General features: G+C 43.9%; 1 long non-coding RNA gene across 1 annotated transcript in view; it reads left to right on the top strand.

Annotated features, from left to right (window-relative positions):
* LOC111538281 overlaps positions 1–18,606 on the top strand; it is a 69,927-nt gene extending 51,321 nt beyond the window's left edge. The window contains exons 4-5 of the long non-coding RNA XR_002730289.2: positions 10,346–10,491; positions 15,000–18,606. This is a non-coding gene — a long non-coding RNA (uncharacterized LOC111538281). The remainder of the gene's footprint in view (positions 1–10,345; positions 10,492–14,999) is intronic.
* The last annotated feature ends 4,689 nt before the right edge of the window (positions 18,607–23,295 follow it).

Raw genomic sequence — 23,295 nt, 5'->3', positions numbered from 1 at the left:
TTGCTTCTTTGGAGAAATCCCTACCACTGCTGCATTCTGATTCCTTCCTTCCCGGGGAAGAAGCACACACATGGAAAAGGGCCAAGCACGGGGAACCTTGGAGCAGCAAAGCAGATCTTCTAACATATGGTGCCTGGAACCTGCCCTGCCTCTGGTCCTCCACTGCTGGGGGCTAATCAATCATCTCATTGTTGAAGCCAGTTTGAATTTGAACTTGCTGTTACTCGTAGCTGAGATTATCGTAACCCATGGCAGGGATGGCAAACATTTTTTGAAGCAGTGTCCAAAACTGAGCACAGGATGTCAAACTATATTAATAAATGAGATCATTACAGGTAGCCAGTGCCAGACAAGTTGATCGGGCTCAAAAGCCAAGAGGCAACTTGGAAAAGAGGGGAAGCACAGGCTGTGGATTCCAGAAGACCTGGATTCAAGGTCCTAGCTTGGCCTCTTACCAGCTCTGTGACCCTTGGCAAGTGACATACCCTCTCTGAGCCCTCTCTGGTTTTTCACAGAGTCCTAATGCCTACTTTGCCCAGTTGTTGAAACTCTTTATGTAAGTGCTGGTCCATAGACCACCTTTAATGGCTGGTGGGTAACTCCTTCTTAGCTTAATGGACTTGCTCAGGGAAGAAAGCTTCTATTTCTCCAATGTGTCAAGTCTTCGGGCCCAATTACCTAGTAGATAATCTCCCCACACCTGTGCAGACAACCTCACGGAGGTGGTTTTAGATCCAATATCCCATTTTAACACGGCAGCCAGGTCAGACTCTCTATTATTTATATTCTGCAGTAATGGGCTCATTAAGCACTGCTGTGTGACTCCGTAGAATCTGCAATGAAACCAAAGACCACTTCTCCAGTGGTTATTTTCTTCCCCTATATGCTTACACTTTTTAGAGGTAATACCAAGACATCGAGCGAGGCACTCAAATCCTTTTTGGAAGGAGACAAGATATAAATTATTAGTAAGTAAATAAATAAATCACCATTTGATTCTGTCAGTTTAGGAGGAAAAAAAATCAGTCAACCTGGAGTTTGCTGTCACATAGACCACTTGATTGACTGAATTATGAACTTTTTTGGGGGAAGGGGGAAAGGAGGAGAAGAAGCATCAGCATTATGCTGCTCTCTGAGAAGGAAGTTTTGGGGAACAAAACTTAGGGAGCAAGGAACAGAAAGTTTGCTCAAGTGACTGCCTCACTTCTGTTCCTGCAATTAACCAAGTCCTAGCACAGAAAACACCCATCGCTCTGCAGGCACTTCGTGGGTGCCAGCGAAATATTTGGATCTCTCTCTTCCTTATAAAAATTTAAATTCGACATCACACTAATGCATTTTTTGAGTCCCTTTACAAATTATTGTTTTCCTACAATATTAATTGTAATATTAAAAACAAAAGATTGTGAAGTTTAAAGAATTGCTCAGTTCACTTCTATGAAGGAAGAGCTCTTTTATTAAAGGAGTGGTTTTGTGTCTTCCTATGGATTTTTAAAAAAATGAATAATGATTTCATCTTTCCCCCTTTCAGCAGTAAGGTATAATTACATAAGTAGAATTCATTCTTTCTAATGTATAGTTCTGGGAGTTTTGACAAACGATTACAGTGTGTAACACCCCCACACTTAAGATATGTAACAATGCCATCATGTAAAGTAATACTCCTGTGCCCCTTCATTGCCAAATCTCCCCTCCCTGGCCAGCCCCCAAACCCTCTGCTACATTTAATGCCCTTGTAATTTTGCCTTTTCAAAAATTCAGTACACATGAACTCATACAGAATTTTGCCTTTTGAGTCAGGCCTATTGCACTTGGCATGATGACTTTGAGATTTTATCTATGTTGTTATGTATAAGTAGTTTTTTTTCTCTTTATTGATTAATAGTGTCACACTGCTATAAAAGAACTACCCGAGATTGAGTAATTTAGAAAGGAAAGAGGTTTAATTGACTCACTGTTCAGCATGGCCGGGGAGGCCTCAGAAAACTTATAATCATAGTGGAAAGCGAAGGAGAAGCAAGGCACCTTGTTCACAAGGCAGCAGGAAGGAGAATGATCACAGGACGAACTACCAAACACTTACAAAACCATCAGATCTCGCGAGAACTCACTCAATATCAGGAGAACAGCATGGGGGAAACTGCCCCATGATCCAATCACCTCCACCTGGTCTCTCCCTTGACACATGGGGACTATGGGAATCATGGGGATTACAATTCAAGATGAGATTAGGATGGGGACACAGCCAAACCATATCAAATAGTATTCCAGTGCATGGATGTACCATGTTTATTTAATCCCCAGTTGAGAGACATCTGGGTTGTTTCCAGTTTTTGTGGTTATGAGTAAAGCTGCTGCAAACATTCTCCTACAGGTTTTTATGTGAACATAGATTTGCATTTTATTTGGGTAAATACTTAGGAATCGACTCGTTCAGTGGTATGGTAAATGTACTTTTAACTTTATAGGACGTTTAGATAGCTGATTTCCTTTTACAGGAAGCTGTCAAATTGTTTTCCAGATTGACTATTTTGCAGAGTACCATTTTGCAGCCCCGCCAGAAACATAGGAGAATTCCACTTGCTCCACATCCTTGCCAACACTTGCTATTATTATTTCCCTGCTTAGTTTTAGCCATTCAGACAGGAACATAGTGGTATTTCTTTCTGGTTTTGGTTTGCATTTCCCTAGTGACCAATGAGATTGAGTATCTTTTCTTGTGTGTGCATGTTTTTTTTGGTGAAATGTCTGATCGCATTCTATATCCATTTTTTTAATGGACTATACTTTTTAGAACAGTTTTATGTTCACAGCAAAACTGAGTGGAAGGTGCAGAGCTAGCTTTCCCATATCCTCCCTGGCTCCACACACACATAGCCTCCCCTACTATCGACATCCTCCACCAGTGGTATACTTGTTATAATTGATGAATCTGCACTGGCCGTCCTTATCACCCAAAGTCCATAGTTTACATTGGGTCACGTTTGGAGTTGTGCATTCTATGGGTTTGGACAAACGCATGATGACGTGCATCCACCGTTATAGCATTGTACAGTGTAGTTTCACTGCTTGAAAATCCCCTGTGCTCTGCTGGATCATCTTTCCCTCCCTGCGTACCGCTAGAAGTCACTGATCTTTTTCCTGACTCCGTATTTTTGTCTTTTCCAGAGTGTCATATAGTTGTAATCGTATAGTATATGGCCTTTTCATATTGGTTTCTCTCACTTAGTACTATGCATCTAAGATTTCTCCACGTCTTTTCATGACTTGATAGGTTATTTCTTTTTAACATTGAATAATATTACATTTTCTGAATGAACCACATTTTATTTTATTTTATTTTTTTGAGACGGAGTCTTGCTCTGTCGCCCAGGCTGGAGTGCATTGGCCTGATCTTGGCTCACTGCAAGCTCCACCTCCCGGGTTCATACCATTCTCCTGCCTCTGCCTCCTGAGTAGCTGGGACTACAGGCACCGGCCACCATACCCAGCAAATTTTTTTTCTATTTTTTTTTTTTTAGTAGAGACGGGGTTTCACCATGTTAACCAGGATGGTGTCAATCTCCTGACCTCGTGATCCGCCCCTCTTTGGCCTCCCGAAATGCTGGGATTACAGGTGTGAGCCACCATGCCCGGCATACCACATTTTATTGACCCCGTCATTTACTGAAGGACATCTTGGTTGCTCCCAAGTTTTGGAATTGAGAATAAAGGTGCTAACATCTGTGTACAGGTTTTTCTGTGGACATAAATTTTCATCGCCTTTGGGTAATTACCAAAGAGCATGATTTCCGGATCATATCGCTAGAGTATGTTTAGTTTTGTAAGAAACTTCCAAACTGTCATCCAAAGTGGCTGTACTATTTTCTATTCTCAAGAACACGAGTGAGAGTTTGTGTTGCTCCACATCCTTGCCAGCATGCAATGTTGTTAGAATTTTGAATTTTGGCCACTCTGATTGGTGTACAGTAGTATCTCATTGTTGTTTTAATTTGCATTTCCTTGCTGACATAAGATATGTAGACTCTTTTCATGTGCTTGTTTGACACCTGTATATCTTCTTTGGTGAGACGTCTGCTAAGGTCTTTGGTCCATCTCTTTTAATTATTTATTTATTTTTGAGGATGAGTTGTTGGTTTTCTTATGGTTGAGTTTTGAGAGTTCCTCACACATTTTGAATACAAGTCCTTTATCAGATATGTGCTTTGCACATATTTCCCCCAGTCTGTGGTTTGTCTTTTCATTCTCTTAACTGTGTGTTTTGAAGAAAAGAAGTTCTTGATTTTGATGAAATCCACTGTATCATTTTTTTTCTTTTGTGGATGATGCTTTTGGTCTTGTAACTAAGAAATCTTTGCCTAACCCAAGTCCACAACAATTTTCCCCTGTTTTGTTTCTAGAAGCATTATAGTTTTAAGTTTTACATTTAGACCTATGATCCATTTTGAGTTAGTTTTGTATAGGGGACAAGGATCATGAATTATTGATACCCTCTTGCACCAATTGCCAGGTCACCGTGGAAAGGCCAGAGCACATTTGTTGGCTGCCCCCTCCCCCACCAGGCTACACACATCCCTTGCTGTCACCTAAGTTCACTTCCAGGTCTCCCATCTGTAGTTTCAGTTTCTCCAAAGAAACAGCATTGTCAGGATTCTCAACCTCAACAAGGAGTGTCCTAGTTCACTCGGGCTGCTGTCACAAAATACCATAGACTGGGAAGCTTATAAGCATCAGAAATTTAGTTTTCACAGTTCTGAGGCTGGAAGTCCAAAAATCAAGGTGCCAGCAGATCCAGTTCCTGGTGAGGGCCTAAATTCAGGTTCTTAGATGGCCATCCTCTCCCCATGTCCTCACATGGTAGAAGGGCGAGGCCACTTAGTGGGGCCTTTTTTCTTTTTGAGATGGAGTTTTGCTCTTGTTGCCCAGACTGGAGTGCAATGGCATGATCTTGGCTCACTGCAACCTCCACCTCCGGGCTTCAAGTGATTCTCCTGCCTCAGCCTCCTGAGTAGCTGGGATTACAGGCATGTGCCAACACATCCAGCTAATTTTGTATTTTTAGTAGAGATAACATTTCTCCATGTGATAAGGGCACTAATCCCATTCATGAGGGATCCATCCTCATGACCTTATCACCTCCCAAAGGCCCCACCTCCCAATATTATCACATTGGGCATTAGGTTTCAATAGATAAATTCTGGGTGGGGGGTACATATTCAGTTGATAACAGGGAGAAAGTAGCCCAAATGGAAGAGCAAAGCCATCTTGCTTGGATTCAGGACACTGGATTTGAGTCTTTTCCCAGCCACTTACAAACTGGAAGACCCCAGGCCAATAATTTGCTTCTCTAACCCAGAGTTAGCTCATCTGCAAAGCAGAGATAATAACCCTTTCATGCACATCTTCCTGAGTGGTTTAAGGCTCCAATGTCACAACATACACAAAAGAAGTCTGCAAATTTATCACATAGTAAAGAAATTGTTTCACGTGCCATGTTTGCCCTTGGAATCTCGGTGAGCTCCTTAGACAGCTCCTCAGCTCTCTCTGTCTCTTTTGAATTTGTCTTGAACCTACCCATTATCTGTTCACTCCAGTGACTGGTTAAGATCTGCTCCTTTCATTCAGGATGGGGGAGTGTATAGAGTGTGGTAATTAAGAGTAAGGGCCTTTTGTGTCTGCTTCGTGATGATAATAATGATGATAAGATTAATGTACCTTTTCAGAGCACTTACTATGGGCCAGGCACTCTTCAAAGTACCTTACATCTATTAATAAGTTCATCAGGACAACTCAGTGGGGATTGTAGGATTGTCATGCTTATGTTACAGATGAAGAAACTGAGGCACAGAGATGTTGAGTGACCAGCCTGAGGTCATGGTGGTGGTAAGTGTCAGACTATGACTATGTCCCAGTACCAGAGCCCACCAACCTCTTAGATAATACGCCTCAGCTTGGTCTGACCCTAGAATCTTGAATTGTTGTGTACCTGCTGCTGCAGACAGCTCCCCATGCAGGTGTCTCAGCCTCGTGTGACATCTCCCTACACTAACAGCTCTTAAAGGCGGGAACTGGTCTCTTTCATGCCTAACTTCCTGTTCTGTCTTTCACACTAAGTGGCACATAATAGAGGCTAGAAAAATGCTCATTTCATTGAATATAATTCAAGAAAATGCCTAAGACAGCACTGGCCATGTACTTGCTCTCTCAGCAGAGATAGGTGTAAACAATGATGGGAAGGGGATGCTTCCAGATGAGGGAAGAGGGACGCTGGGCGTGGATTCTGTAGGTTGCTCAGATGGGAAATTGTTTCTTTTTCTTTTTTCTGTGGTTTTCAACAACTCTAAGTTCTGTTATATTTGCTTCCAGTAAAACTAAAATGTGAGTTATGCACACACTCAGATATCCAAACGGATGCATGAACGAATGGGGTACCCCCCATCCATCTGGCACATTGTAATAAATGAACTGGATAAGAACAGCTGGAAAAATATTGAGATCCTTTGCCAATGACACTGGCAAATTCTAGTTCTATCTCCGAGTCAGATCTGCCCCCGGCCCCCAGTCTGTCCAAAAGGGTAATAACGTTGGATAATAACTTACCCTGTGCAGGGCCCTATGGCTTTAGAGTTTACAAAACCCTCTTATTGAAATCATCATCTTGCGGATCCTCTAAAGCTCAGTGGCATCACCTTCCTGCCTCTGAGGCTGAATGTCTCCAGCTGGGCTCAATTGCTTATAGGATCCTACATATTCCTCACTCTCTCTCGTCTCAAGATTGCTGTACATACTGGTACCTCCAGCCCTATGCCCTTGTTTCCCTCTGTGCCTGCTCACCCCCCACATTTTGGCTTAATCGTTGCTTCCTCCAAGAAGCCTTCCCTGACTCCATGTCTGGGTCCCGTGTCCCTCTGTGCTCACTAAGCTTCTCAGAGCCTCTTTCCCACCATCGACTATTCTACATCCATCTTTTCTACCAGACTGTGTGCTTCTGAAGCCAGGGTCTGTCTTACATATGGCACAGTGCAGGAGTCTCCGAATAAGACATTGCAAGAATGTGGAATGGCAGAACCCCGTAAGGTGGATATGGTGCACCTCCTTGGACATGTGAAGCAAATGACACTCAGAAAGATCAGGGACCTGGGAGCTGTTTTTCCTAAGGTATCTCCTGGATGATTTTAGATCAAGAACTGGAAGTCTTTCCCTTGCTTTCTCTCTGGGCACTGAACTGACCCCTGAGTGCACAGTTCTCTCTCAGATGCCCCATGTTAGATGCTATTAAGATGCGATCTTCCTGAAGTAGCTCTGATTCCTTTAAGCTTCTGCTGGCCTGGAGAGTATGTGCCAAGTTGAAATGAGCATTAAAAGAATGTTGTGGGCTGAGCAGATCATGGGAGCAACTGCTGTACAAATACTGTCAAATGGGGCATGTATTTAAAAGGTTAGACAAAATACCTCCTTGGCTTTTTCCGTCGGTTCCCTTTTTATAGTCCACTGCAAAACAATAATGGATAAAAGGGTGCAGAGAATGCATGTATATTTTCTTTTTCTTTCTTTCTTTCCTTTTCTTCTTCTTCTTCTTCTTTTTTTTTTTTTTTTTTTTTACCTTTCCCTAAGGAGCTTCTGTGCTACCCACACTAATTGTAGGTTTTTCTGAAAATGCAGCATGAATCATTTATAAATAAAGAGACTTTAAAATCCCTAAAAGACTCCCCGAGGTATTCAGTATTTCAGCATAAAATAACTGTTAAATGGAGTTATTCTGAATTAGCTTTTACTGGAAAGTGGTGAAAATAAAGTTTTCTTTTCACCATGACTGTTGCAGTAATTCTTTTACACAGCCACCCAGGGTAATTGACAATCTATTTCCATAATGCAGGTTTTACCAAAAAATGAAAAGCCTAGTGCTAGAGAAGGGGGACTCTTCAGGAAAGACAGCTCTCACATTGGCTAAGAAGGAAGCCAGCCAAAAGTCCCTGGGTGAAGGTCTGGGATGATCCTCAAGGCCCAAATACCAACAGATGTTGATGCGGAGTGGTGGGAGTGGTGGGGGAGGATGGTGGGGAAAGAGTAGTGGCTTTGAATTCAGAAAAACCAGAATTCTAACCCCAGCACTGCCTTCTACCAGCTGTGTGACTTTGGAAGAGTTGTTTAACCTGTCAGATTTTCAGCATCTTCAGGGATAATGATAATACTACTTTGTAAAGTTGTTAGGAAAGTTTGAAATAATATTTATAAATTCCCATGATAAAACAGATCACAATGACAGTGCTACTTAATTATTAGTAATAATGATGTTACCATTTATAGATTTGGGTGGGCCTTGAGTACATGTGCCAGAAAGGTATCTGAATACTTTGTCTCTGCTCTGCCTTACTGGTCGTTTGAACACCTTCATTCTTCCATCCATCCATCCATCTTCCCATTCTCCCATCCATGGGTTGTCTGGTGCATTTCATCTGCAAATATTTTCAGACCATATCATGTGCCATGTGCTCTGTGCAAAGCGCTGGGAGTCTGAAGGTGAATGAGAACATGAGGGGCTTAGTCTCATGGGGAAAGGCAGAGAGATAATGAATATGTGTGAGACAGTGATACAAGTGTGACAATGACAATTCTACACCAATAACAGTGGAGGTGAAGAGTAAGCAGTGGTCAGTTCCACCAGAGGGTGGAAAGCAGGGTGAGGGCTCGTTTCATAGGTAGAAGGTGGGCACTTGAGCCAAACCTTGAGAGGCGAGGGTTTTCCAGGTGAGTGCGGGGGGAGGGGGTGCCATCACTACTCTGCAGGAGGGTGTCCTCTGAGCTCAGGAACATCTGTCCTATTTTCCCCCACTCTCCGTCCCATGCTTGTCTCAATGCCTGACTCACAGTGGGCTTCCCATCCACAGTTTAGTGAATCTATGAATGAATGAATGAATTCCAGGTGGCAGGCACAGAGGAAGACCTGGAGGAGGAAGGACTGGCGTGATGACTGGTGTGTCCAAGGACAGTCACTAGGTAACTCAGACTAGGCAGAAGCACAAGTTGGAAGGAGTGATGGAGGTGGGCGCCAGGTGAGAAAGGACCTTTGCCATCTGGCCAAGGGTGAGGTGGAGTCACTGAAGGATTTCACTGAGTGAGGCCAAATAAACTTTCCTGACTTTTGACAAATCCTCGGCAGCTTCAGAGAGCAAATTGGAAGGAGGAAATCGGCATGGATTTGACAGGCCCTGCTGGACTCATCCTCTTTGCTGTCCCAGCTTGGTGTACGGTCCCAGATCACGTTGGATTCTGTGTGTAAAATTATGCAGAGGAGGTTCCCCTTCTATTTTTTGTTGATTGACAAATTGTCCTGTCACTCAAACGCTTCTTCAACTTATCGTAAGGAGTAAAAGAAAATTATCTGTTCAGTGCATATGGGAAAGAAAGCTTGTTCATTAACCTCTCGACTGCTGAGCTCTGAAGCTTGTGACGCTTCAAGGAATACACAGGGAGGACCCGAAAGCAGGTATGGGAATGCTGTGTGTATGCATTGCTCTGTTTATTTACACATGCATGCAGTGTGCACATCTGGTCTGTACAATCCCTTTCAGAAGTACAGAAACTCAACCATACACATACACACACCCACACTCACAGCTCACATACATCTTGCAAAGTGTGTAGTTACTCCATAGTTTACGCCTTGGAGAAGTGCACACATATAGACAGACAGATGCTTGCAAAACAGTGTTTTACAATGGGAACTGCCTGCCAGCTGTCGGAACTTGGGACCAATCTAAAAACATTGCACTTCTTGGAGAGCTTTTAATCTTCTTTGTCTTTTCTTTCTTTCTCTTTTTTTGTTTTTTTGAGACAGAGTCTCATTCTGTTGCCCAAGTTGGAGTGCAGTGGTGCAATCCCAGCTCACCGCAGCCTCTGCCTCCCAAGTTCAAGTGATTCTCGTGCTTCAGCCTCCCGAGTAGCTGGGACTACAGGCGCCCGCCACCATGCCTGGCTAATTTTTGTATTTTTAGTAGAGATGGGGTTTCACCATGTTGGCCACGCTGGTCTTGAACTCCTGGCCTCCAGTGATCTGCCCACCTTGGCCTCCCAAAGTTCTGGGATTACATACCTGAGCCACTGTGACCGGCTGGAGAGCTTTTTAAAGTATCCATCTATTTTTCTGATTCCTCCAGCATACAGCTCAGACTTCTCTAAAAGGGGGGTGTTGGTTGGGAAGGAAACCCCAAGAAAATGTGATAGTGAATGTCCCCAGATGGCTAGGCAGAGGTGCTCCTGAATCACCGTCACTGTGGTTGTTTCCTTACGCTTTGTGCTAGTCAGAATTCTCAAGAAAAACAGAACCAGGTTTATGTGATTACAGAGGCCAAGAAGTCCCATGATCTGCCACCTGCAAACTGAAGACCCAGGAAATCCAGTGTGTGGTTCAAAAGCCTAAGAGCCAGAGAGCTGATGGTGTAGATTCCAGTCGAGTCTGAAGACCTGAGAGCCAGGAGCATCGAGGGCAGGGTAAGATTGATGTCCCAGCTCAAGCAGTTGGGCAGAGAGTGAATTCAAGTTTCCTCTGCCTTTTTGTTTTATTCAGGTCCTCAAGAGGCTGCAGGATGCCCACTCATATTGGAGAGGGTCTTCTGTGTTGCTGAGTTCACCCAGTCAAATGCTAATCTCTTCTGGAAACATCCCAGCATACACATCCAGAAATAATGTCTAACCAGCTATCTGGTCACCCTGTGGCCCAGCCAAGTGGACATACACAATCAACCTTCATATCTGGGAAGTCACGATACTGACACTTAGTTCTTGACCACATATAGTACATGCCAAGCACTGGGTTTGGCCTTTTTCATTCATCATCTCAAACCTTTGCAGTGACTCCAAGAAGTAAGTGTGGTCCCATTTTATAGATGTGAAACTGAGGCTCAGAAAGGCAGATCTGTGACGGGACCAAGAGTCAGAGTGAGAGGATAGCAGTGCTGGGATCTCACACAGGTCCCTTCTACTTTAAAATCTGTATTCAATGCCACTTTTTTTTTTCTTTCTATGCACACTTTTTTTTTTTTTTTTTTTTTTTTGCTTTGTTAGACACTTACACTTCTTCTATTGCAGTTCACCTTTACACAAGTAACAAGAAGGTGGACATTATGAATTATTTCATTCAAATATTTATTGAGCCAGGCACTGCTCAAAATTTTGGGGAAACAGCTCATGAACAGAGCAGACTAAGTTCTGAATACCAGCTTCATTCTAACAGGGGAAGGTGGAGTGTAAACAAGTTCCTAAGTAATACTTCTGTGTGTGCAACGTAGGAGAAAAAGAACAGGAAGGGGGAAAAGTGTCTGGGGTGTTTTTCCTAAGATGGGGTGCTTGGTAAGGCTATGTGACTTTTGACCAAAACGAAAAGATGCAGTACTTGTAAATAAAAGGGACCATCTGAGAGTAGTGATGTTTGAAATGACTGGCTAATTTTGAGGATTTCAGTATTTATGGAGAAATTTAACATTTTTAAAAAAGGACTTGGAAATTGGTATTGATGTTGAATCTCTTTAAGGTAAAATGTTAAAGCTTTTCACATATTGGAACTCTACCTGGCCTTGGGCCAACCCTGGAAGAAAGCAAAGCCACCTCTATGGACACACAGCTGCCCCAGTGCTGGAAACTTCAACAGCTTGCATGAAGGAACTCACTCCAAAATGAGAAATTGTAGAGTTTTAAAAGCTACTCATTTGTATAAAATAACTTGATCTGCTATAAACCACCATTAAAAAAAACCACAGTGGGCCAGGCCCGGTGGCTCACACCTGTAATCCCAGCACTTTGGGAAGCCAAGGTGGGCGGATCACGAGGTCAGGAGATTCAGACCATCCTGGCTAACACAGTGAAACCCTCTCTCTTCTAAAAATACAAAAAAATTAGCCAGGCACCTGCCTGTAGTTCCAGCTGCTCTGGAGGCCGAGGCAGGAGAATGGCTTGAACTCAGGAGGCAGTGGTTGCAGTGAGCCAAGATTGGGCCACTGCACTCCAGCCTAGGTGACAGAGCAAGACTCTGTCTCAAAAAAACAAAAACAAACAAAAAACACAACAACAACAACAGCAAAAACACAGTGTTTTCATTTGGTGCTTAAATATTTTTGGAGTGAAAATTGTCACTAAAGTAATCCATGACTCCCACAAATATATGATTTTATCGTATTAAAGAAGACTGTATTGATTTTCCAAGGTTTTGTAGCTCAGTAAAGGTATTACCTTCCTAAATAAAGACGGGGTGCTCAGAGGAGGCCTCACTGATGAAGTGATAGTTAAGTAGAACCTAGAGGAAGTGAAGCATAAATAAGAAGCGAACTATATGGGGAGGTGAATTGACTCAGATGTGGTCACAATGCCCTGTAGCAGTAGGGCTGGGCTCAGACCACAGCCCTAGCTCTTGATGAAGCTTCTGCCTGCAAGCTTCCATGGGCAAAGCTGGTGGAGCTCCATGCTTGCTCTGTGCTACTGGGTGGATGGAAGGGTGACCATCTTCCCTGAGATGAACCAGGTGCCTTCAGTCCAAACACCTGACCAGAGGGTTTTTCTTGTCACTTGTCCTCATATTTTCTTCCCAAACTCTGGTTGCAAAAAGTAGAAAAGTTGAAGCCACCTTGCAGGCCTGTACAACAAATCCCCTCACTGTGGCCTCTGTTTCCAAAGTCCAGCTTTTCCTCCACTGTTGGAAAATATGTCTTCCTGCCAGGGGCTGAGTAGGTTGAAGTCTCTGAAACACTGAGTGTGTTCTATAAAATCCAAATAATTCATTGTAAATCAAAGTACTTGGCATGCTGGCTGCAAAGCCTGGAGCTTTTTTTTTTTCTTTTTCCTAAGGTAATCTCTAGAAAGTAGTTTGTACTCATGTTTCTACAGTGATTAAATATGCAAAGTAATTTCCATGATTTTCACTGCGTTCTGAACCAAATCAGATTCTGTTCTGCTCCTCTTTGTGCAAAGCCACTTATTGGATCAGATTCCAAAACAAATCCCTCGAATTTGGCGGATCATCATTTTAAAAGGGGGCTTGTTAAGGTAATCATTAAATTAAACCACCCCTTTAAGAATATTTAGATCTGGTCCGCCAAGCGGAACGGTCTAATGGTTTTTAAATTAGAAGCTGCGGAATGCTGGCGAATTTTCTTTTGTGGGTCAAGTGGGTATTAACAAATGCTAAGACTGTTGTCTCTTTTGTCATCACCTTGAAATCTGCAAAGAAAAGCAAAGAGTGGGAAGGACCCAAGGAGAGAGGCCGGGTGGGGATGGAACATCTGCTCAATGCCCACGGCTGGCCGCAGATTGAGGGCGGGCAGAAGAAAAGGCAGGAACTGCTGTTCACCATCTCCACATCTGGCCTCAAGAGAAGCCAAAGCCTGAATCTGCAGGGGAGATGCAGAAGTCCAGGGAATGTCCCAAAGCCTGGCAGGCTTGAGCAGTTGATTGGGTCTGATCTCCTAACCACAGAGCTTGAACCAATATCGGTGGCCTGAAGACTTTTTTTGGTTGAGACAGAGTCTCCCTCTGTCACCCAGGCTGGAGTGCAGTGGTGCAATCTTGGTTCACTGTAGCCTCAACCTTCTGGGGTCAAGCAATCCTCCTGCCTAAACCTCCCAGGTAGCTGGGACTACAGGTGCACGCCACCACGCCTGACTAATGATCAGATCGTTTATCTTGTTGGCAGCCTCTCAGATCGCAAGTTAAGGTGGCCCAGGCATGGGGCCTAGTGGAACTGAGTGGGGTTTGTCTGACCGATTGAAGCATGCTTGTAGTTAAGCCTTAGAGTCACATGGAGAGAGTTACACTAGCTATGTCCATATGCACCTTAACAGAGCCTGATTTAGCTCAGCTGGGGTGGTGTCCAGGACCGGCTTTTTTTTTTTTTTTTTTTTTTTAACTTTCTAGCTAACTCTAATGTGTAGCCAATGTTGAAAACTATTACACATCTGGAAAAAAGCCTTCCTTGTAGAGACATTTAAAGGCATAACGGTCCTGTGCACATGCAGCCTTCAGTTAAATCAGGGGACTGGCAAACGAAAGCCCTTTTGGGCTTAGTGTGGCCTGTGCCCACCATGTGTTTTTGTATGACCAATACAAGATTGTTTTTGCATTTTTGAGTCGTTGAAAAAAATTTAAAAGAATAATATATGGTGATACGTGGGAGTCATATGACATTCACAATTCAGTATCTATAAAAAGTTTTATTGACACACAGCTATGCTCATTTATAAGTTATCATCTATAGCTGCTCATATGTTCAATAGTCAATGTTTATATGTTTTGTGCTTCATTGGCAGAGCAGTTGCAACAGAGATTGTATGACCTGCGAAGCCTAGAATATATACTATCTGGTCCTCTTCTCCTAGGATTTGATCAGCAAATCCTAGGAGAAGAGGACCATCGCACATACACTTCTGTTTAATCCATGCAATGCCAAATGGAACCCCTTAAAACCATGAAGTCTACAGAAGCAAAGATTTTTTTATAAAGATAAAATTCAGCATTACTCTGGTTGTGGGGGAAGGGACACTTTCATACACAGTTAAGGGGAGCATCCATAGGCTTTTTGTTAGTTAGCAACAAGGACCTTAACAACGTTCATACGCTTTGGCCGCTCCATTCTATTTCTAGAAATGTGTCTTGTGGAAACTCTCAATTACATGCGCAGTTTTATCTACCAGGATTTTATTGCAAAATCATAATATGAAAAAAACCCCACAAAAATCTAATTGTCCAACAATAGAGGATGTTTTAATAAATTTTGCTATATCCATATACAGCCATAAAATGGATATGATGGAAGAAGAGATAATGATACAGGAAAGCGTCTATGGTCTATAAAGTGAAAAATAAGCCGTAAAAAACGTATGAGCAGAAAATTTTACCTTATCAAAAAGCAATACATATCTATATGGATACCCCAAATGATAATAATGTCTAATTCTAGGTAATTTTGATTTTTTCCTTTTTTTAATATTTTTCAAATTTTCTGCACTGAACAGGAGTTAAAGTGGTAGTGCTATTGAGAGGGAATTCCCTGAGATCAGTGAAGTGTGGGAGACATCCTTAGCTGTGGACTGAGAAACCTGCATAGCCCAGGACCCCTCCTCATCTCAACCTGCTGGATGGGCTTGAAGATGCTGCACAAAAGACATTCTCCGCCCTGGGCAATGAAGCGTGTTGTGAAAAACAAATACTTCCAAACAGTGGGACCTGAGTTTGATTCCAGTTTTGATCACTTATTTGCTCAGTAATTGTAGCCATTTTAAGGGTCATTTTGATCCTCTGAAAGGCAGGGATCATAGTAAGTCTTCCTGATGAGGTTTCCTTGAGGACTGATGAGGGAGCTTATGCAAAAGCAACAGGTGCAGTCCCTGGGTCAGGTGAATGTGCCAGAACCTTACCCTGATCTTTCAAATCTGTTCTACTTGAAACCTCAGGAACATGTTGCATTTTTCTAACCATGCCCTTTTGTCTAAGGGTAAGAGGTTGTGGCTGCAGTTCCATGCACTCAGAGAACATCTGTCCTGAAAGCGAGTCCCACATGCACAGATTCTGCTAGGCTCTGCTCTCACATGCAGCGTCTTCAGTGGATACAAGTTCCTGATGCTGCTCTCCGGGGCATGTGTGTGCTCTGTCCTTCCACATGCCTTGTACAGGGGTCCTAGAGTGACAGGAGGCAAATGCTCCTCAGCCCTACATTAGCCATAATAAACACTCTAGGGGTGACAGGCGAAGCTGGGCCCGTAGGCACTGTGCCCCAGTCACCTGTTACTGCATGCCCTGCCCTGAGCAGACATTGGAGGGGACTTGGCAGCTACATAAGGCCTAGAGGCCTTTGGTTCACATGCTGTGAATCACAACAATGTGAGCACTGTGCATGGAGCACTTGTTGTGGCTGGCAGAGTAATGTCCACACTCTAATCTCTGGAACCTGGGAATGTGTTCTCTCACATGACAAAGAGGTAATTATGGTACAGATGGAATTAAGGTTGCTAATCAGCTGACCTTAAACTAGGGAGATTATTTTGGATTATCTGGTGGCTCAAAGTAATCACAAGCATCCTTCAATGTGGCAGGGCGAGAGGGAAGAGAAGAGAGTCGGGGGAAATGTAATGACAGAAGAACAGACAGAAAGATGCACACAGCATTGTTGGCTCAGGGCAGGTGGATATCCACTCTCTGCTTGAGTGCCTTCAGTGATGGGGAACTCAGTTTTAACCACAGAACGCATCGAGGTCTTGGACAGCTCTGCCTATTGAAAATATCTTTTTGTTGTTTCTTTTTAGATACAGAGCCTTGCTATGTTGCCCAGGCTGGTTTCAAACTCCTGGCTTCAAATAATCCTCTCATGTTAGCCTCCCAAGTAGCCGGAATTACAGGCACACACCACTGCACCTGGCTGAAGAGATTTTTCTGATTCAGCGCGTTCATTGTAATCTGCCACCATGAGACCACTATTCTTGGGAAGACCCTCAGAATGTGTTTGTTCCCCATCCCCTACAACAACCATTGAGAAGCATGTGGACACAGCTCACATGTCCCATGGGTCTTCTTCTCTTCACCCTGAATGTCCTTAGTCCTCCACCATTTCTAACCGGACATAGTTTCAAGCCCCATGACATCCTTTCACTCCAACTGTTTTGTGTCCCTTCCCAAGGCATGTGCCCAAGACTTCTCTGTTCTTCCAGATGACCTGTGCTTTCTGGAGGAACTAGAACTATCTCTGCTCCCACCTTAGGTATTGTATTTTTACAGATTAGCCTCAGGCAGATGTTTTTCTAGAGGCTGAAAACCAATCTTAAGTCATATTGGGTTTACTGTTGACTAAAACCACCAATTCTTTCCATCACTTGCAGGTTCTGAGACCCCTGTTAAACAACCAACCTCCATGTCATTCATTCATCAACCGATACTCATTGCACTCTTTCTTTGGGTTGTGCTGTGCTCTTGATTCTAGGAATACTGCAATGGACAAAGCAATGTTCTTGGCCTCACATTCTAGAATATTCTGAAGGCCCATGTACAAGCTTTTCATTTAGGCCAGCAACAATTCGTTTTGTTGGAATGTCCTTTAGTCCACAGAGGCCACTGGGGAGCTTGACTCTGCTGCCCAGCATCTTTTCCACCCCCAGATTTTTGTCAGGCTTGCTCCTTCTTGGCAGTTCTCATCAGACCAAGCCCTGAGGACCCCAGTTGACCCAAGCATGAGACAGACACACCCTCTTCACCTTGCCTGTGTTTGGTCTGTAGGTATAGGAACACTCTCATGAGCCAGCTGGACTGGAGCACAGTATTCTTTGAATCTCAGGAAGTTTTCCACAAAAGCAGAAAGCCCCTTGTCTCTTCTCACCTCTCATCTTTCTTTACTTCTTATCTTCTCAATTGCCTTATGAAGACAAACTAAAGCCATTTGCTTATTGATCTGCCCCAATAACCTCCTGGAGGACCAGGACCATGCCCTAATATTAACAAGAATTTGTACTAGTCGAGTGCTTATTGTTTACTGTCTTTTTTGATGCCGGGAATAGCCCTATGCAATGGGTACTCTTAATATCCCCCCCACAGATGAGGAAGCTGAGGCTGGAAGAAATTATGAAGCCCATTCAGGACTGGTTGCAGCTGGGAAGCAGAGGAGCTGGGATTTAACCTCACGGGTATCTGGTCTTAGAACCCGGGCTTCTGAGCACTGTGCTGCACTATTATTTTCATGTCTGTGCACCCAGAATTGAGTCTAATGCTTACCACATTGTAGATGCCCAAGAAATATTTGCTGAAATAAATGATTGACTCAGGGTTATGTCAGGTGAGGGATAGCCAGCTAGACAGCTGCTTTCAGCTCAGCCTAAAGAGTCCATATAATCAGGTCCTTCCTTAAATGGGGTGGTCTCAGCATTGCCAGTCAAAGAGCAATGAAAGCTAGAATGGGGACCCAGACACTGTCCAACTGAGGTCGCCCAGGGTTAAGCCATCATACCCAAGGCCAAGAGCAGAGTGGAGAATGGAAGACACAGTCATAAGGCTGGGAGCTAAAAGAGGAGCTCAAGAAAGAAGTAGAGAGGGGGATAGGGCTCTAATGGGGACCAGGACTGGCTCTGCAGGGCTTCCTGTTCCAGGGGGCTGCGATCTGGGCATCAGTAGATCGACCTGGAATAAAGACCCAGGGTCTTTCAAGATAATGGCATGCCCCTAATCTGAAATGGAAGTAGAGCCTTCTGGGAAGCTGCCATTTTGCAGAATTGGCTCAACTTGGAGGCCAGGCTCATCTGGAACCCTCCTCCTAAACTGAGACAGCTGTTCCTGAGAAGTGGCCCATCTAGGGCCCTCTGTGGGAAGTTTGGGTACTCGCACTTTCAATTCTGTATGTTGTTATTGATTTTCCAAATAAATGTGGACTTAGGTCTTCATTCATTCAAAATGCATTTGTTCTGAGTTGGGGATCACTTGGAGAGAGGTTGGATTGGATTTCACCTTCCTTGTTTCCTGTAGAATAAATGAAATTGCAGGCGGCATGGGTAGCTCACCCAAGACAGTGATTGAGATGGGCACATTTTACTAAGTGGGGTGTAAATATATATATATCCTTGGATACAGAATCCTCTGAGATATCTACCCATCAACACTTTAGTAGTCGTATAGAAGCTGCTCTAATGGCAATTATAATGGTTACTATTTTGGGATGTTTCTGAATGACAAGTACTGTGATGAGAGTTTTTTGTGCATATCTCTTTTCCTTCTTAAAAATAGAGCAAATGAAGAATCATAGAGGTTAGGAAGTTTGTTCAGGTCACACAGCCATTTAGCGGCAATATCTACAGCTTCTTAACCATGTCCCCATCAGAGGAGCTCCTCAGCACGGGAGCAGGTGGATGGTTAGAGACATCACCACGTGTTCACAGTGACACCTCACTGAGCCTCAGTTTTGTCATCTAGAAAATAATAATTTGCATGATCTAGGAATAATAATTTGCATGATCTCATAGGATCGCAGTGGTGGATAAATTATTGTTTCTTCCTGACATTTATTATAATTTATATTTTTCCACTTGGGTTTTTACTTGGTTTTGTCTGTTTTCCCCACTAATATGTGAACTCCACAAGCCCAGAGTCTGTCATTTTGTTAGCTGTGGAATTCCCAGATCTTAGCGCAATTCCCAGGACAGAGAGTTGGCATTCAGTAAATATTTGCTAAATGAATGAATGAATGATGCACAATGAAAAGGGAGCCTGGCATACGCTGGACATGTACTTCCCTGCTTCCTCCGGAATTAGTTCCTGGTAGCTGGACGGGGCTCTTGGAGTTTTGCAGGGAAAGGGGGACACAGTGAGTGTTGCACGATGTACCCTGGTTCTACAAGGCTGATGGGTTTTCAAACTCAGTGCCTGGGGAGAAGGAGAGACAGACATCTTGGCAGTGGTCACTAGGTGCGGGGCTTTGTATTCTTTGAATTGCCCATAAAATCCCTTAAACATATGCCATCATTTCTCCACGTGACACTTCCAAACTAGCTTTCGTATCTCATCATACTGAATAAATGTCACTGATAGGACTGGAAAATCCACAAAATAATAGTAATAATAACAATAATAGCAACTTCCATTTATAGAGTACTTGCTATGTAACCATGGTTACAATAAACACCTTATGGGATTTAGTTAATTGTTAGAAAATGCTAAGAGAAGAATATGATGATCTCTATTTTTCTATGAGGAAATTGAGATTCAATTTGCCCCAAATCATACAGCTTGCACCTGGTGGTGGAATTTCCCTTTGCACCCAGGGTTTCCCTTCTTTTCTTTTTTTTTTGAGATGGAGTCTTGCTCAGTCGCCCAGGGTGGAGTGCAGTGGCGTGATCTCAGCTCACTGCAAGCTCCGCCTCCTGGGTTCATGCCATTCTCCTGCCTCAGCCTCCCAAGTAGCTGGGACTACAGGCGCCCATTGCCACGCTCAGCTAATTTTTTGCATTTTTAGTAGAGATGGGGTTTCACCATGTTAGCCAGGATGGTCTCGATCTCCTGACCTCGTGATCTGCCCGCCTCAGCCTCCCAAAGTGCTGGGATTACAGGCGTGAGCCACCGCGCCCAGCCTCCCTTCTTTTCTTGCATCACAACTGCACCCTTGGTATCTACAGGACAGGCTCCTGACAATCTCAGTTCTCCACATTACTCCCAGGAACGCAAGCACAACAGAGGTCTTTCCAGAGCTGAAAAAGTGATCATAAAGATGTGCTCTAAAGCCCTACTCTGGGGCTCAAAAGGCAGAGAGTAGCAGCGGAGGGCAGTTTGCAGTTGTACTCATACCTACTTTTACTCACATGTAGATGAAGGGGTGGATTATGCAGAACTTCCTAGGAAAGCGGTAATAACTTTTGGGTCTTCAGGTCATTGCCATGGAAAGGGACAGCAGCTCCCCAGTGTCGCCATGGCAGTGGTAACTGACATGGTTCACTGGTAGGCATGTCTTATCGAAAGCTGCTTCTGTCCTGGCCCTGTTTTAGCTAGTCCTCAATTTGGTCCAGTGTCGAAGCCCCACATTTAGAATCCCACCTCCTACCTCACTAGGACCCCTTTACATGCTTATAAATTAATGAGAACCCTAAAGAGCTTTTATGTGGGTGATAGTTATCAATATTTACTATGTCAGAAATAAAAACTGAGAAATTATTAAAATACTTACAAATTCATTAAAAATAATAATAAATCCATTAACTGTAAATGTAAATTGAAATATACATGTATTTCTTTCTTTCTTTCTTTTTTTTACAAAAATCTTTTTCCAAAACAGAACAAAAAAATCCTTAGTGAAAAAATGACCTCATTTAACATTTCTGCACATTTCTTCAATGCCTGACTTATCAGAAGGCAGTTGGATCTTCGTATCCAGCTCCACATTGCTTGTAAGATGTTGCTTTGGTTGAAGTACAGTTGACGTATATAGGAAAAAGATCTGTTCTTATACACAAAGAAAACAGGAAAATGGAGGACCTGGGTGCTCCCTGAGAGGTTCCATGATCTCAGGTCCTCGGGGCACACTTTAAGAACGGCTACCCTGGGCAGACAGGACAGCCTCTCCTAAGGCCAGGAGGCAGGCCACAGCCCGCATTGTTTGGGGAACTGATCATGCACAGCTCAGCATTACCAGAGCATACTGGGAAAGGCCCCACTGGGAAGGGGTCCCTGAAGTGATGGGTAGGGAGGACCCAGATGCCTGGTGGCCCATGCTACAGCCAGCAGGTGATGGAAAGCCACTGAAGATTTTAGGCAGGGAATGCGTGGGCAGCTGGCATTTGGAAGGTGCCTTCTGGCTGCTGGGGGGAAGGAGTTACTGGGGAAGGGCTGGGGGGAAAAAGCTGGAAACTGCTGTAATGGTCCAGGTGACCAGCGACCTGCTGCTAGAACCTCCTGGTGCTGCTCTGTCACTGGGTTACACCCCAGCACACAGCCGCAGTTCGTACTGATGGCCCTGAGCCAACGAGACAAGGTTAATCACACTGAATAGACTGTTTTAAGAACAGACTAAATGTTTCCATTAAAATAATTAAAATCTTAAAACGTTTTGGGGCTCAAAGGTATATGTTTCAGTTACCTGGAAAATCTACTTGGTGAAACAGTTCATTTTCTGACGATCCCAGAGAAATAAGATATTACCGTATTTTCTCTATACAGTGGGACTTGACGGCAAAAAGATCATTTAGCAAACAGACAGGGCCCAGTCCTCCAGAGGTTTCCCCACTCAGTAGTTCTGCGACCTCTGATACAGGCTTGGGCTCCCCATGCCTCAGTTTCTCCATCTATAATAAGGGAGCAGCAATTTCTACAGTGGAGATGAAATGAGATCCATGGAGATTCAGTCAACGCCCTTCCATTTCCTTCGACCACCTGTGTGAATTTCCCACAGAGTTGCAAACAGTGTTCGTCCTACCAGGGGTCTGACTGACAGCATTTGAAGCTAAGCTCTCAGCCTGCTTTGAAACCTCTGGCTCTGTATGGCTGATCTTTGATCCCAAGCATCCTTTTCTACAATTATCTGTAAGTCCTGGCGCACAGCATACAACTCGGGACTCTGATGTTGAAAACATTGACACCAGAAGGGAGTGAACATCGCTGGGCTTATATAGATTTGGAAACCCTTCTCCTCACCATTCTTAGGTGGCCTTTATGCCCAAGTGGAGAGCCACGTGGGCCACTTGCAGGCCAGCCCTACTTGGTGGTTTTGAGCCATGGCTATCAATGGTCTCCAAGACCAGGATTCCATGGAAGTGTCCTAGGAGCCACCAGGGGCATGGAAGATGGTGGGGGGCACCATTGTGGGGGGTTGGGGAGCATAAATCCCGAGTTCCAGGCCCTCACCACACTTTAGCAGTAGCTGCTGTCCGATGTGCTTCTCAGTTGGGGTGGGTGCCATGTTAGTGTGACTGACAAAATGAGTCCTGTAAAACAACAGCAACAACAAAACACAAAAGTTTTCAAGTCTCAGATTCAGGACCAGTTAGATTAGCAGGAGGAAACTGAATAATTATCAACTTCCGCAGGATCTTTGAATTCCTCTGGGTTCTCTCTCTAGGCCACCGAGACGGGTGGGGTGCCTTCCTGTCTTGGGGCACAAAAGACCTCTGACCCCCTCTTTGTCAAGCATTCTGCCCCCAAATCTCCTTTGGCTCAGAAAATGCTCCTGACCCCAGGGTCTCCTCCTGACCAATGTACCTGGAGTGCTTCCTGGACCAACCTGTCCTAGGGGGAGAAGCAACTGTAGGGAAAGCAGCAGTACCTAGGTTCAAATCCCAGCTCTGCCATTACTGGCTGTGGGACTTGGGGGCAGTCCCTCCAGTTCTCCAAACTTCAATTTCCCCAATAGTGTAAAGAATACTATGATTTTTCTTTGGTAAATGAGATCTAATAAGCAGAAGCACCCAGCACATGATAAATAGATGCTCAATGAACGGCCTGATTTTGAGATTCCTGAAATACATAGAATAAAATGAAGTGTGTGTGTGCGTATGTGTGTGTGTGTATAAGGAGGTGGTGGTACAGAGTGAAGGATTTAGGGGTGCAGAATCCATGCCTTCCTCCTTTTGTGGGAGTAGGGGTTCTGTCCAGGAACTTGTTCAGGATGATCAGAAAATTTCAGCCAAAATACAGCTTACCGCTGCTATCTTTCTATTTTTGCCTCTCTGCACTGGAGTATGACTGGTTATTAAAATGAAACATTCTCTCCTCCTCACCCACAGCAGCTGTTTCATTATGTTTTGCATTTCTCTCAGTCTAAATGTTAGCTCTTGTCCTGGGCAGCAACTTTCC

Source organism: Piliocolobus tephrosceles, chromosome 6 (assembly GCF_002776525.5).
Source record: "Piliocolobus tephrosceles isolate RC106 chromosome 6, ASM277652v3, whole genome shotgun sequence".
Classification (NCBI taxonomy): Eukaryota; Metazoa; Chordata; class Mammalia; order Primates; family Cercopithecidae; genus Piliocolobus; species Piliocolobus tephrosceles.
The sequence above is the reverse complement of the archived record's forward strand: the minus strand, read 5'-3'. Positions and strand labels throughout refer to the sequence as shown.